The following is a 16,816-nucleotide window of genomic DNA, read 5'->3' on the forward strand; positions in this document are numbered from 1 at the left end:
GTTGGTCTGGCGTATAACGCGAACGTCTAGCAACCCAAAGGTTGCAAGTTTGAATCTCATCAGACAACTTAAGATGCTGTCTTAGCTACTTTGAAACTAAGTAGCATGTTAGCTAACCCTCCCCCTAACCTTAACCCTTCAACCTAAGGGTTAGCCTAAACACAACCCTAACCCCTAGCCTAGCTAAAGTTAGCCATCAAGCTAGAATTCGTAACATAACATGTTTTTCAAATTTGTAACATATTGTACATTTTGCAAATTCGTAACATAATGTACAGTACAATATGAATTGTAATTCGTAACATATCATACGAAATGGGTGATGGACATCCACAAATTAATACATACCACATGAAACTTAACATATTATACTAATTGGAGTATGTCAGATTTAAGTACAGAATAATTAGAAATGCTCTGAGATCAGGTTGGGGAACAACATAAATACAGAGAAATGTTGTTAAATCTTATCGACAGACATCTCTGGGGACATGCTGTATATGTACACGCGTCGTGTGCATCAAGTTAAACACTGACCCCATTTTACAGGACACGTAATATCAGTAAAGGAAGGCAAGTAGAGTACTGAGAAATGTAATTATTTTTTCTTCACTTATCTAGATAATGTTTTATCGAATATTCTTAACAATTATCTGTTCCTGGAGAGCTACCGTCCTGCAGATTTTCGTTCCAACCCTAATCTAGTGCATACGATTATAATAATTAGCGGGTTTTTAAACTTAATCAGGTCATTTACAACTGAGGTTGGAGCGAAAACATACAGGAGGGTAGCTCTTCAGGAAGGGGGGATGCATGAGGCAGCTCACACAAGGACACATGCATGTGCACAGACATACTCCGCGCGCACACCCACAGAGCGACACACACACACACACATCGAAACATAAATAGCGACACACCAGAGACAATCCCCTGCTGGCGTCACATATGGATGTGTCCAGAGTTGTCCTCCGCTTTCCTGCCGTTCCATCTGACCACCCCTTACTCCTAATCCTACACTCTGTTATGTTAATCCCTGCACTGTGAACACACACACACACACGAACGCATGCACACATAAACACAAACACTCACACACCATACACCTCCACCACATCCTCTGTAGTATAGGCAAAATAATCCATATATCCTTTCATTAACATAAAATACAGTACATTCGACACACACAGATCTTAAATCTAATGTTTGTATTTCTCTACCGCGGTCTGTGCTCATTTAAAAATGTGACTCGAATATGCTGGAAAAATTCAGCATCTGCACATTTAATGAGAAGGAAGGCGCTACGAATGTGAGGGCACGTGTTGGCAGGAGGCAGTGCTTCTCTACAACTCCCTCTACATTCCTCCACTCATTTTTACATTGTGTTTACTGTAGATCTATGGAGTGTGTGTGAGCGTCCAAGCCTATGTGTGTGTGTGTGTGTAACTGGATGTATAAATCTGGATCTCCAGATTTATACATTAAATTGCATTATATAACTTCTCTCTCTTCCTCTCTACATATGACACACCGTTATGCAATCCTCAGAGGCAGCGTTAAAAAATCCTTTGGGATGAACTAAGTGCTTTATTGTGTATCTGAAATGTTACGGACGTTGTTGTTACAAACCCACACACAGAAATCCCCCTCGTACACACCAGGGGACTGGGAGGAACATGGACTGACCGTTTCACATCTCCCTCTGATGAGTTGGGGTCCTCAACGTTGGAAATGGGCTCCATTCACCTCAATTCCATCCAGTAGCCAAAGAGCGGAGACTGAGGGCGGGCCCCAACCTCACTAGCCTGCTCAGCATTCGCAATTTTCCCCGTCAAACGACGGCCATCGATGGATGGCAGCAGTGACCCGTTCCCCGGAGATGGTTGTGTGGAACATCGGTGGGGCAAGCCCACCCCCAGTTCTAGGGTCTAACACGTGATGTGCTGAGAAAAGGAGACAAACAGAGAAATTAGAAAAGGCTTGAACCATGTTGAAGATTAGCAGAGACGAACAGATACATAAGATATACATAGTAAGATATAAATGCATTATGAGACCACTGGTAATCTTTATGAATTTATAATAGCTGTTATTATCTAAAAGGTATATTAATTGCTGTTGATCGATTTTTACTGAAATCATTAATTTGAAAGTATTATGGCATTTAAATGTTTGGAGAGCAATACATAATTCATGACAATTTTGTTGTTGTTGTCCCCTCTAATTGGGCCCAAGTTTCATGAGCTGAAATAAAAGATCCCAGAATTTTTCCATACTCACAAAAAGCTTATTTCTCTCACATTTTGTGCACAAATTTGTTTACATCCCTGTTAGTGAACATTTCTCACTTGCCATGATAATCTATCCACCTGACTGGTGTGCTATATATATATAAAAGGTGACTAAAATGTGCAGTTTTGTCACACAACACAATGCCACAGAGGTCTCAAGTTGAGGGAACGTGCAATTGGAATGCTGACTGTAGGAATGTCCCCCAGAGCTGTTGATAGAGAATTTAATGTTAATTTCTCTACCATAAGCCGCCTCCAACGTTGTTTTAGAGGATTTGGCGGTACGTCCATCCTGCCTCAGAACCACATACCATGTGTAACCACTCCAGCCCAGGACCTCCACATCCGGCTTCTTTACCTGTGTGATCCTCTGAGACCAGCCACCCAGACAGCTGATGAAACTGAGGAGTATTTCTGTCTCTAATAAAGCCCTTTTGTGGGGAAAAACTCATCTCGACTGGCTGGGCCTGGCTCCCCAGTGGGTGGGCCTATGCCTGCCCAGGCCACCCATGGCTGCACCCCTGCCCAGTCATGACATCCATAGATTAGGGCCTAATGAATTTATTTCAATTGACTGGTTTCCTTATATGAACTGTAACTCAGTAAAATCATTGAAATTGATGCATTTTGTGTTTAAGCAATAAGGTCTGAGGGGTGTGGTATATGGCCAATATACCACGCCTAAGGGCTGTTCTTATGCACTAAAGGCTGTTCCCAGGCTAAAGGCTGTTCCCGAGGTGCCTTATTGCTATTATACACTGATTACCAAATGTAATTAGACAAATAAAAATAAAATGTTTTGTCTTTCCCATGGTATACGGTCTGATATACAACACTCCTTCAGTGGTCTCCAACTGCACTTAAAAGCTAGTAAAATCAAATGCATGCTCTTCAACCGTTCCCTGCCCACACCCGCCCGCCCGACTAGCATCACTACTCTGGACGGCTCTAACTTAGAATATGTGGACAACTACAAATACCTAGGTGTCTGGCTTGACTGTAAACTCTCCTTCCAGACTCATATTAAACATTACCAATCCAAAATTAAATCTAGAATCAGCTTCCTATTTTCAACAAAGCCTCCTTCACTCATGCCGCCAAACATACCCTCGTAAAACTGACTATCCTCAACTTCGGCGATGTCATTTACACAATAGCTTCCAATACTCTACTCAGCAAACTGGATGCAGTCTATCACAGTGCCATCCGTTTTGATACCAATGCCCCTTATAACACTCACCACTGCAACCTGTATGCTCTAGTCGGCTGGCCCTCGCCAGACCCACTGGCTCCATATCTCAGCTCACTGGTCACGATAACAACACCCACCCGTAGCACGTGCTCCGGCAGGTATATTTCACTGGCCATCCCCAAAGCCAACACGTACTTTGGCCGCCTTTCCTTCCAGTTCTCTGCTGCCAATGACTGGAACGAATTGCAAAAATTGCTGAAGCTGGAGACTTATACATTTCCATCATTGACTTTAAACATCAGCTATCTGAGCAGCTAACCGATCGCTACAGCTGTACATAGCTTATCTGTAAATAGCCCAACAAATCTACCTATCTCATCCCCATATTGTTTTTATTTACTTTTCTGCACACCATTATTTCTACTTGCACATCATCATCTGCTTATCTATCACTCCCGTGTTAATTTGCTATATTGTAACTACTTCGTTACTATGGCCTATTTATTGCCTTACTTCCTCACGCCATTTGCACACACTGTATATAGACTTTTTTTAAAATATTGTGTTATTGACTGTACGCTTGTTTATTCCATGTGTAACTCTGTGTTGTTTGAGTAGCACTGCTTTGCTTTACCTTGGCCATATATATATATATACCACGGCTTTCAGCCAATCAGCATTCAGGGCTTGAACCACCCAGTTTATAATTATATTTTTGTTCAGTATAACTCAGCTACCAGGAGGTGTGACTAAAATCTGGTGACACAGTGCAGATTGTGTGTGTATGAGAATGTTCTAGAAACAGATCATTTGTCTAGGAAACCTTTCCTTTGAGCTTTTGTGAGTGGCTAGCCCATGGCTAATTCTGGATATATAATGCTTATCTGCAAAAAGCCACAATTCTGAGTTTGTGTTGCAGCCCAACTGCAGTCCCTCCACTTGGTTTACATCTAGGATCAATGGGAAGAATGAAGGAATAGTGCAACATCCCACGTCGACTCAACATCCAATGGATCCACTGCTGATCAATGCATTAGTCAAACACTGAACAGAGTCTCTGAACAAGCTAATGTTTAGTGACCTATACCTAATTTAATCAATGCTTTGAAATAGATGAAGCATCTGTATGGAAAAAGGGGTATGGCAAGACAGGTTCATAGAGTACACAGTATACTGGAAAAAAACAAATATATATACATACATAGAATAGAGTAAATCTCTACTGTATCATTGTTGCAATGAGAGTACTAGTCAGGACAACCTGCACAGTTCTACTAAACATAGAGAGAAAAAACCGACTGTTTCACCAGTAATCACTTCACTTCTGTTGCTAGATGGCGCATGTGATTTCAGGTTACCTTGTTAACGCACATGATGTAAAGCCCTACTGGGACACGGACACACACACACAGGCACACACACACACACACACACACACACACACACACATACATACATACAGTTGAAGTCGGAAGTTAACATAGGTTGGAGTCATTAAAACTAATTTTTCAACCACTCCAAAAATGTCTTGTTCACAAACCATAGTTTGGCAAGTCGGTTAGGACATCTACTTTGTGCATGACACAAGTAATTTTTCCAACAATTGTTTATAGACAGATTATTCCACTTATAATTCACTGTATCACGATTCCAGTGGGTCAGAAGTTTACATACACCAAGTTGACTGTGCCTTTAAACAGCTTGGAAAATTACAGAAAAAGATGTCATGGCTTTAGAACTTCTGATAGGCTAATTGACAACATTTGAGTCAATTGGAGGTGTACCTGTAGATGTATTTCAAGGCCTACCTTCAATCTCAGTGCCTCTTTGCTTGACATCATGGGAAAATCAATAGCAAATCAAAAAAATTGTAGACCTCCACAAGTCTGGTTCATCCTTTGGAGCAATTTCCAAACGCCTGAAGGTACCACGTTCATCTGTACAGACATTATTATAATCATGGGACTACGCAGCTGTCATACCGCTCAGGAAGAACACGCGTTCGATCTCCTAGAGATGAATGTACTTTGGTTTGAAAAGTGCAAATCATTCTCAGAACAGCAAAGGACCTTGTGAAGATGCTGGAGGAAACAGGTACAAAAGTATCTATATACAGAGTAAAACGAGTCCTATATCTACAACCTGAAGAAGCCACTGCTCCAAAATCACCATAAAAAAAAGCCAGACTACAGTTTGCAACTGCACACAGGGACAAAGATCGTACTTTTTTGAGAAATGTCCTCTGGTCTGATGAAACAAAAATAGAAGGTAGCATCATGTTGTGGGGGGTGCATTGCTGCAGGAGAGACTGGTGCACTTAACAAAATCGATGGCATCGTGAGGCAGGAAAATTATATGGATATATTGAAGCAATATCTCAAGACATCAGTCAGGAAGTTAAAGCTTGGACGCAAATGGGTCTTCCAAATGGCCAATGACCCCAAGCATACTTCCAAAGTTGTGCCAAAATGGCTTAAGGACAACAAAGTTGTCGGTACACACGCACACCCATACCGGTACACACACACATACATACCGGTACACACACACACACACACACACACCAGGGTTGTCCGGCACTGGACTATGTGACCAGAAAGATTTGAATTGACCATTCATTTGATAAATTTACCGAACCCACATTCGTTGGGTGGGTAAACCCATTAGGGCTTCCTCCGACGGTGCTCAGTATGACATTTAGATTATGGTAATTAAATCTAATTAATCTGGGCTTATAAAAACACGTTTCACTCTAGCAGCAACGAGCTGAGGAGCTGCAGCAGCATCTCTAGCGCTGTCTCAGGTGATACTCTGCTCAAAATAGTCTCTCTCTGTATGTTATGCACGTGTGATACATAATATACATGAAGACTAATGAAAATACATAGGCGCCAATCTAATTCCACAAAATTATGCAAATGAACCTATAGACCGATAAGCAAGACAGTCAAATATATTTCCATCGACTGGTACTTACATCAGTGAATAAAAATGACTATTTTGCAATGGGATTCTCTTTTCTCCTGGTCAATTTGGATGCCTGTTGACTAATAATACCTGCGGGGCGGGCGGGTTTAAGGTCATGAAATATTGTGTAGATGAAGGACAGGTGGGTGGCAGGCGGGTTGAATAAAAATAAAAAATAAAAATCCATAAATGTATAAGTCTTGTGCAATTCATATAGGCTACATTGAGGTTTTTCTTTCATTGTTTTTATCTGGCATTAGTGTGTAGCCTAAGCATTAGGGCCTAACTGTAGCAGTGTAATTGCCAAACGCTGTTGGGAACTTGGGGTAGTTCGAAAATCCAAAAAGTCAATACAAGTAAGTTGTGTCTAGTAAAATGTTTATGCCGGGTGCCAGGACTCTCCATTTAGAGATATCAGTATCAATACCGCCTGTCAGTCTGGACATTATCACATTATCTTATCTTGCAAGTCTCCAAGTGCTGGCTCCATAGATGCATCTGTGAACACATACACAGTAACTTTTCTATTACCGATGGCAGTTAGGATAAGTGATATCTGACAAACAAACAGTTTGAACAGTTCAGACTAAACCTACCTAAATCTGGTCCCCCCGTCGACGACCGTTGGTGAGCGGGCAAGAGGTGAGACTGGAGGTAAGGTCTTTGCCAGCATGGCAGTGTAGATCAACTCCTGGCCCTTCATCAAAGATACTGGTTGGTAACACACAAACACAGAGCACTGATTGCATTATAAATGGTGGTTATGATTAGCATGGTGGAACTAACCTAATCAATGCATTCAACTTTCTTTTTCACTTCAGATATCATGATAGAATGGTAAACAGAGCGATCAGGCTGCTGCCACCTTGCTAGGTTATGAAGGTGAATTGGGACAAAACATGCAAGGGTCCCCATGCTTGTGTTCTCTACTGTATGTTGCATGTTCGGCTGCAAACTGTTTTTTTTTTCTGCAATTCTCCATCATTTCACGTGACTTAGCCCCATGACCAGGGTGGAATAAAAAAAAAAATCAAGTCATAGACCGGATGTATTCAAGACTCTTTAAAAAGTTAAATACACAAAAATTGGACCACTTGGTTTGAAGATACTTTGAAATTATTTGGGCATGAACTTTTGAGTATGGCAACTGCAGGACATTACATTGGTTTTTGGTTAGAAAATGCTCATATTAACGGTTGGTGGCAGTGGCTAACCCTAGGATGGATTGCAGTTGCTCCTTGTCCATAAGAAACAAGCACTTAAATAAGTCATTAATTTGGGTGAACTATCCCTTTCAAATAGGCCCGTAGAAAATCCTGATGTTTCCCAAATCCTGTGGTTTGAATATGTGATATTTAAGTTCTACAAACCACTTCATATTTAAGAGAAATGTAATGAATACCAATTTTCAGGTGGTTGAGACTGATTTGTAAAACCTTGCCATCTCTTTACTCTACATAGCCAAGATCTTTTGCATGTATGCCTACCATTTCTGCCTAGCAGCTTGTGCACAATACTGAAATGTCTAAACTGGATGAGGCAAGGGGCATTTAAATATAGCCTATATTCAACATTATCCATCAATGTTTACAAAAAGGCCTCATTGCAATTTCTAAATCTATTTTTAAATAGATTATCAAAGACAAATAAAACAATAAAAGTTTGAGTTAAGGGGTTGTAAAGTAAGCATTTCACTGTAAGGTATTCGGCGCATGTGACAAATTAAATTTGATTTGATTAGTAGTGTTCTTGCAAACTAATTAGTATATATTTTAACCCAATTGAAGGGGATGGGAATTGTTCTAATGGCTTACAGAACCAGTTAAAAGTTTGGACACACCTACTCATTCAAGGGTTATTCTTTATTTGTACTATTTTCGACATCATATAATAATAGTGAAAACATCAAAACTATGAAATAACACATATGAAATCATGTAGTAACCAAAAAAAGTGTTAAACAAATCAAAATGTATTGTCAATGTAGACAGCCTTTGCCTTGATGACAGCTTTGCACACTCTTGGCACTCTCAAACAGCTTTATGAGGTAATCACCTGGAATGCATTTCAATTAACAGGTGTGCCTTGTTAAAAGTTAATCTGTGGAATTTCTTTCCTTCTTAATGCGTTTTAGCCAATCAGTTGTGTTGTGACAAGGTAGGGGTGGTATACAGAAGATAGCCCTATTTGGTAAATGACCAAGTCCATATTATGGCAAGAAACGCTCAAATAAGCAAAGAGAAACAACAGTTCATCATTACTTTAAGACATGAAGGTCAGCCAATACGGAAAACGTGAAGAACTTTGAAAGTTTTTTCAAGTGCAGTCGATAAAACCATCAAGTGCTATGGTGAAATTGGCACTCAAGAGGACCGCCACAGGAAAGGAAGACCCAGAGTTACCTCTGCTGCAGAGGATAAGTGAATGAGAGTTAACTGCACCTCAGATTGCAGCCCAAATAAATTATCCAAAGTTCAAGTAACAGACACATCTCAACATAAAATGTTCAGAGGAGACTGCATGAATCAGGCCTTCATGGTCAAATCGCTGCAAAGAAACCACTACTAAAGGACACCAATATGAAGAAGAGGTTTGATTGGGCCAAGAAACAAGAGCAATGGGCATTAGACCCGTGGAAATCTGTCCTTTGGTCTGATGAGTCCAAATTTGAGATTTTTGGGATGAGTTGGACCTCATAGTGAAGGAAAAGCAGCCAACAAGTGCTCAGCATATGTGGCAACTCTTTCAAGACTGTTGGAAAAGCATTCCTCATGAAGCTGGTTGAGAGAGTGCCAAGAATGTGCAAAGCTGTCAAGGCAAAGGGTGGCTATTTTGAAGAATCTAAAATATATTTTGATTTGTTTAACACTTTTGGTTACTACATGATTCCATAGTTTTGATGTCTTCACTATTATTCTACAAATAATACAACAATTGTAAAGATAAAGAAAAACCCTTGAATGAGTAGGTGTGCCCAAACTTTTGACTGGTATTGTACATCAGCTATTGTGAAAGACCAAATACATTAAACAGATAATACAATCTCTTGAAGATATGACATAAATCTGTACTTACATCCAACCCAAATTATATTTTAATGCATTGTCCCCCACTAAAATCAGTTACACATTTGGGCAAAATCCTGTTCATAGTTAGACAAATAAGATCCTCCTACAGAAGTTCCTGCTAAATGCTGCCTTTTTGATGTTACAGCCTAATAAACCTAGTGCTAAATTGCCAATGACCAACTTAGGTGAATAATGTAGCTTATGGATCAGAGCTCATGCAAGTGGTGGATTAAATCACTAGTATCACATGCTGACAAAAGGAAGCATTCTGCGACAGGGACAGGAGTAACATCAAATAGTTTTATACAAAGCAGCGCTACAAGTTGCCATGCTGCTTTTTTGAAAACTGTGTTTTTTTGAAAACATAAACTGTGTTCAACATAGAACAAACATGCCTGCCAAGTGTCATAACCCTCCTCCTGTGATGATCTCAAGGATCAGGTTACAGTGGGTAACCTGATCCTAGGGAGCAGCCCATGTTTAGATTTTCCTGTTTAGTATAGTAAACATAATGTTTTGCTGGTTAAAGCCAGGTTTTTCTGGTTGGTTTGCAACATCTCACAACCTAGATCCTAAATGTTTAATCTTGTGAACTAAGTTTATTAACGCGGGAAGTCTGCTGTTTTATGGCGGTCATGCAATACGCTGCCTCTGTGCTCTGTAGTGTTCGAGGTTGGAATGTGGAACACAGTTTACAGTGGTCCGTGGACACCTAAGTGACAGTCATGACGAAGTTGTGTCATTTGGTGACCTCATGGAAGACAGGAGACCCACATTACTGTATCTCTGTTTGTGTACACTTTTCAATGATCAGATTTACATTTAGACGTTGGATAAAATGAATGAGTAAATATGAAACTATTTGTGAAAAGATATAATGTGATGTTAACCTTTTAAACGAGAGTATGGATTTTCATATACAGTTTAACTAGCCAATGGGCACACCCCGTGAGCCAGACAGTATATCAGGGGTCATGGAACCCCACTTTTCTACTCCAGAGTATAAAACTACCCGTGATGAAATGTACATTTCATGCCAAAGAGACACAGGGTAAGCCGGACGTCGCGAATGGTTAAGAAGACTAGAAAACATGCTACATGTTAAATGGTTAAGAACTACAACTCCATACGCCAGGAGACCAGACAGCATGTAGTGTTGGCTACACGGCTCAACACTGATACTATCGATCACTACAGAATAAGAGCAAATCCTAGACATAGAATTACTAGTTTGCAGCTGGAAATTACATAAGTCTTGTATGAGAATACAGACAACCGCGGAAGCATCTGTCCTATGCAATTACCATCTGTATGCCGGACGTATCCATTACAACAGACACTATACAGAGCCGCTGAGAAAGCGAAAACTACGAAAGACATTGTGACTTCTGGGGAAGTTAACCAGAGACTCTCTGATGAACTGACTCTCCAGCAGACGGACCGGCGATTCCAACAGAGAAGACAAAGACATATGAGCATATGCAATTATTTTTGAATGAGCGGCCGTTCATGTGCAAAGGATTAGCATTTGAATGAATATAATTATCAACTGTGTGTAGTGAATACATTTTGACTTTCCCACTTTTTATCTGTCCCCACCCCTTTCCATTGTCTACCAAGCCCTCATACTAGTTTAGCCCACTAGGGACTAATCAATGCATTGTGTTAGTAGCCAATAACTATATTGTTTGTTTATGTATTTCTGTGATTTGATTAGTTAGTTAGGAAATAAATAATTAAGCCAATTTGTATATCGCTGATTCATGATTTGGGCTAGGGTTCGTGCAGATATCCAAGGGTATTCTCAGTAATGAGAACTGATGAGGTAATAATAATACCTTAATACAAAACTGTACTCGATAAGATATGAAAATACCTGAAGAGTCGATTTGGGAAATAGAGACTCTATAAACATTTTCCTGTGGTGCCCGACTTCCTAGTTAAAGTTTACATGATTCGTTTAATCACGTAATAATAAAGAGAGAATTGATTTGATGAAATAACAGTCGTCACATTTAATGATAGTCAAAGACACGACACTTGTCTGCCATGGCTGCTGACTACACTCTAATTGTGAGGGGCATTTCTTTGCAAACGTGCATCCAATCACCTTGGTCCCGAACCCTTACTAAACCAATCACAAGCTTCAATCTGCCGTGATTCACAGTGCGGTGGCAGGAAACGTATGTATCACCCAGATGAAGCTACCGCAGTTACAATGCTTGTGAGGTAGAATTGCAGGTGCATGTGCTCAGATTTCAAAATATCTTGGGAGGCACAGTTGAAAAGTCAACACACTGCATTAATTAGAAAATAAAAGCAGTACTTTTTTCAATGCGTGATAAATAAGAGGTGTGGCTTATGAGCGTGAGAAGAATTGCATGTCTCACACCCAATGTGTGAGAGTTGGCAGCACCGCCTCCGTCATCAGGGCAGTAACCCGGTCCAAGCTAATTCTACTGTAGGTCGTCACTACATACTACAGCCACAAAGTAATACAGGGCGCCTATTTCTACAATTAGCTTTTAAACCTTAATCCTAACCACACTACTAACCTTATGCCTAACCTTAAATTAAGACCAAAAAGCTCCTTTTTGTTTTCATGACTGTTTACGATATAGCCACTTTGTGGGTGTGGTAACTAGTGGAAACCCTAATTCTATGCGTTACAGATGTAGACTGACTGTAGCTCCAGATTGTTATGGTTTGTTGCTTCTAGTTCAGTGTATTAGTCAGACTCAAACATGATTTAACTGCCTCCATAGCTGCATCCATTATCTTGTTTTGCCCTAGGCAATAACAGAATACACTTGTACTGTATAAGCTACAAACTAAATTGCAAATCCAACTTGTAGGCTAACATTAGCTATCTAATGGTGGCAGGCAGCTTAGTGGCTAGAGCATTGGACTAGTAACCGGAAGGTTGCAAGATCAAATCCCAGAGCTGACGAGATCAAATCAAGATCAAATCCCCGAGGTGATAGGGAAAAATCGGTCATTCTGCCCCTGAACAAGGCAGTTAACCCACTGTCTGTAGGCTGTCATTGAAAATAAGAATTTGTTTTTAACTGACTTGCCTAGTTAAATAAAAGGTTTAAAAAAATACACATTTAGCCAACATTAGCTATCCTGTAGCTAGCTAGCCTACATCACTAGTATTATCCAATGATAATGTTACATAACCAGCAGTATCTGGACAATACAGATACACTGGACCTAACTAAGTTGTAATGAGGTAGCTAGCACTAGCTACGCTAACATTAGCTAAAACTTTAGCTAGTCTGCCACACTAGGTAATGTTAGCTAGCCTGTAAATGGGATGATATTTTCATTTTGCACATCTTTTAGTTGCCTCATTAACTTATTTCTATATATTTTATATGCATTTCTAAACTTAAGTGTTGGTTTGAGTTTTTAAGTAATAGAAATTGAGCTGTTGACCTTGTCCTATATACATGGTGTAATACTGATGATCCCTAACTAGCCCTATAGGGATATCAAATGTCTAACCAAATTGACCATGAGTAGTAATATCTGATTGCATGCAGCTGCACTCCGAATTGATGATTACTTCGGTGCTGCCAGCTGTGGGCAGGAATCAAACTCAACTCACAGAAAACTATTGCAGTACTCTTCATTCTGTGACATACAATTTTTTCCTACCATCTTGAAATGTTCAGTTACAGATGAGCCTGACTTTATAATAATCAATAGTGTGGTTAGGGTTATTGGTTCTCCCTTTATTGCAACATTTTCACTATGTTTGAGTAGTGTCAAATGTACTGCCTAGTAAGGAATTCATTAAATATTCAATACAAATTGTGTGAGTATTTGATGTCTATCAGACATACTGTACGTTGTAACACATAGTTGCTGAATGTTTGGGAAAAATAGGATACAAATTTGTAATTTGAACCACTTCTGTAGAATGACCCAGATAACAATGTTTCAGCTAGCTTGCTAGCCTGCATTGGCTGTGTGTAGGTCTACTAGCATTAGCATAACATATAGCTTTGTCTAGGCTAACTGCACAAAACCAATGGACCATGGAGGACTTCAGCTATACTGGATAACTGCCCCATGTCATCTTATACCTTCACTCCTTCTTTCCCCTTTCTCGTCAATCTCTCCTTTATTCTCTCTTTTGCACTCTCCTTCCACTACCATTTATTTTCCTACAATAGCCTTTCTGGCTATTGTTTGTTTATCTCAATTATTTTCTTTTCATTTATCCCTAGCCTTTACATGTCTCTCTTCTGTGCACATTTCTTGCTCCTCTCAATTACTATGCTGTGATTTATTGCAGAGTCAATTAAAATGTCTGTGTACATGCCTCGAGGCAGGAAATTAGCCTACTAAGTATTACTGAGGCACAATTTTCATACATTTTCTGGCTGCTGATCTGACTTTTTTTTCTCTTTTCTTTCCTGCTTAATTGCATTCTCTTTGTGTGTCTTACTCTACAGCTCTCTCCCTCTATATATACATAGCATTGGTCTGTCTCTTGATTGAGTAGCTCTATATTTCTCTCACTCCAATATTGTACCGTGTAGCGCTCCCTCTCTTTGGTTATTGCTTAATGGAATGGTCTTTGAACAGGGCACTTAAACCTCGCTCTAATACACATGGGTCATTCTAGCGAAACTGACATTTGACCCAAGCATTCTCAAGTGTCATTTTTCAAGAAATGTGCTCTTGGATCACTGAGATTAGGATCTGTACTTATCTATTTCATAATTATTATTATTTGATTAGACATTATGCATTGTACCACAAATACCAACACAAAAAAGGGTAATTTTACAAGTTTTCCATGTCCTAAAAAAATAAACAAATCAGTTTTTTTTTTTTAATAAACAAATCAGTTTCTAATATATATTTTTACATGTTATTCAGGCCAAATAGTTAAATATTAGTTTCAACAGACCAGAGAATCTTGTTTCTCATGACCTGAGAGTCTTTCAGGTGCCTTTTGGCAAACTCCAAGCAGGCTGTCATGTGCCTTTTACTGAGAAGTGGCTTCTGTCTGGCCACATTATCATAGGGGTCTGATTGGTGGAGTGCTGCAGAGATGGTTGTCCTTCTGGAAGGTTCTCTCATCTCCACAGAGGAACTTGGAGCTCTGTCAGAATGACCATTGGGTTCTTGGTCAAGGCCCTTCTCTCCCAATTGCTCCGTTTGGCCGGGTGGCCAGCTGTATAGGAAGAGTCTTGGCGGTTCCAAACTTCTTCCATTTAAGAATGGAGGAGGCCACTGTTCTTGGGGACCTTCAATACTGCAGACATTTTTTGGTACCCTTCCCCAGATCTGTGCCTCGCCACAATCCTGTCTCGGAGCTCTACGGACAATTCCGTCGACCTCATGGCTTGGTTTTTGCTCTGACATGCATTGTCAACTGTGGGACCTTATTGAGACAGGTTTGTGCCTTTCCAAATCAATTGAGTTTACTACAACAATCAAGTTGTAGGTACATCTCAAGGATGATCAATGGAAATAGGATGCACCTAAGCTCAATTTCTCATAGCAAAGGGTCTAAATAAGGTATTTCTGTATACATTGCAAAGATTTTGAAAAATGTTTGAATACTTTCCAAATGCACTGTATACCCTCTAATATATCAATGGCAAGCTTACATTCATAGCTAGCCATTCGACATTGCTGGAATGTTGAACTCAACAGAACTTTGACCTCTAGCGTACATAAAGAATTACCTGTATAAATCGCTTAAAAAAGGAAACCCCGATACGTTAATCTGTTTGACAAGTGGTTCTGAAAGGTCATTAAATAAACGTTCAATTTATATATAATATAACCAACTTTGAAAACACCAGCTAAAACTAGTGTTTAAAAATAGGCCATATGGTACTATTAACATTAGAATGGCCGTTACGTTTTTGGATTGTACCACATTTCACACACACAGCTAGAACAGGGTTTTAAAAAGATTTATAGATACAGGACCATCACATGATTCACGTACAGTTGAAGTCAGAAGTTTACATACACTTTGGTTGAAAACAAGTTTTAATGACTCCAACCATTCCACAAATGTCTTGTTAATTAACAAACTATCGTTTGGCAAGTGGGTTAGGACATCTACTTTGTGCATGACACAAATAATTTTCCCAACAAATATTTATAGACAGATTATTTCACTTAACATTTACTGTATCACAATTCCAGTGGGTCAGAAGTTTACATACACTAAGTTGACTGTACCTTTAAACAGTTTGGAAAATTACAGAATGATGTCATGGCTTTAGAAGCTTCTGATGGGCTAATGGCCATCATTTGAGTCAAATGGAGGATGTAGGATGTGGATGTATTTCAAGGCCTACCTTCAAACTCAGTGCCTCTTTGCTTGGCATCATGGGAAAATCAAGAGAAATCAGCCAAGACCTCAGAAAAAAAATTGTAGACCTCCACAAGTCTGGTTCATCCTTGGAAGTAATTTCCAAACGCCTGAAGGTACCACGTTCATCTGTACAAACAATAGCACGCAAGCATAAACACCATGGGACCATGCAGCCATCATACCGCTCAGGAAGGAGACGCGTTCGGTCTCCTAGAGATTAATGTACTTTGGTGCGAAAAGTGCATATCAATCCCAGAACAACAGCAAAGGACCTTGTGAAGATGCTGGAGGAAACAGGTACAAAAGTATCTATATCCACAGTAAAACGAGTCCTATATTGACAACCTGAAAGATCGCTCAGCAAGGAAGAAGCCACTGCTCCAAAACCACCATAAAAAAGCCAGACTGCGGATTTGCAACTGCACATGGGGACAAAGATCGTACTTTTTGGAGAAATGTCCTCTTGTCTGATGAAAAAAAGGGGGAGGCTTGCAAGCTGAAAAACACCATCCCAACCGTGAAGCACGGGGGTGGCAGCATCATGTTGTGGGAGTGCTTTGCTGCAGGAAGGACTGGTACACTTCACAAACTAGATGGCATCATGAGGGAGAAAAATTCTGTGGATATATTGAAGCAATATCTCAAGACATCAGTCAGGAAGTTAAAGCTTGGTCGCAAATGGGTCTTTCAAATGGACAATGACCCCAAGCATACTACCAAAGTTGTGGCACAATGGCTTAAGGACAACAAAGTCAAGGTATTGGAGTGGCCATCACAAAGCCCTGACCTCAATCCCATAGAAAATGTGTGGGCAGCACTGAAAAAGCCTGTGCAAGCAAGGAGGCCTACAAACCGGACTCAGTTACAGTAGCTCTGTCAGGAGGAATGGGCGGAAATTCACCCAACTTATGGTGGGAAGCTTGTGGAAGGCTACCCGAAATGT

At 40.0% G+C, this 16,816-nt stretch overlaps 1 long non-coding RNA gene across 1 annotated transcript in view; it reads right to left on the minus strand.

Annotated features, from left to right (window-relative positions):
* Window positions 1–877: 877 nt before the first annotated feature.
* LOC135561434 (uncharacterized) overlaps window positions 878–16,816 on the minus strand; it is an 80,491-nt gene continuing 64,552 nt past the window's right edge. The window contains exons 3-4 of the long non-coding RNA XR_010459448.1: window positions 7,047–7,161; window positions 878–1,943 (exon numbers count right to left, since the gene is read on the minus strand). This is a non-coding gene — a long non-coding RNA (uncharacterized LOC135561434). The remainder of the gene's footprint in view (window positions 1,944–7,046; window positions 7,162–16,816) is intronic.

This window comes from Oncorhynchus nerka, linkage group LG17, assembly GCF_034236695.1.
Source record: "Oncorhynchus nerka isolate Pitt River linkage group LG17, Oner_Uvic_2.0, whole genome shotgun sequence".
In the NCBI taxonomy this organism is placed as follows: Eukaryota; Metazoa; Chordata; class Actinopteri; order Salmoniformes; family Salmonidae; genus Oncorhynchus; species Oncorhynchus nerka.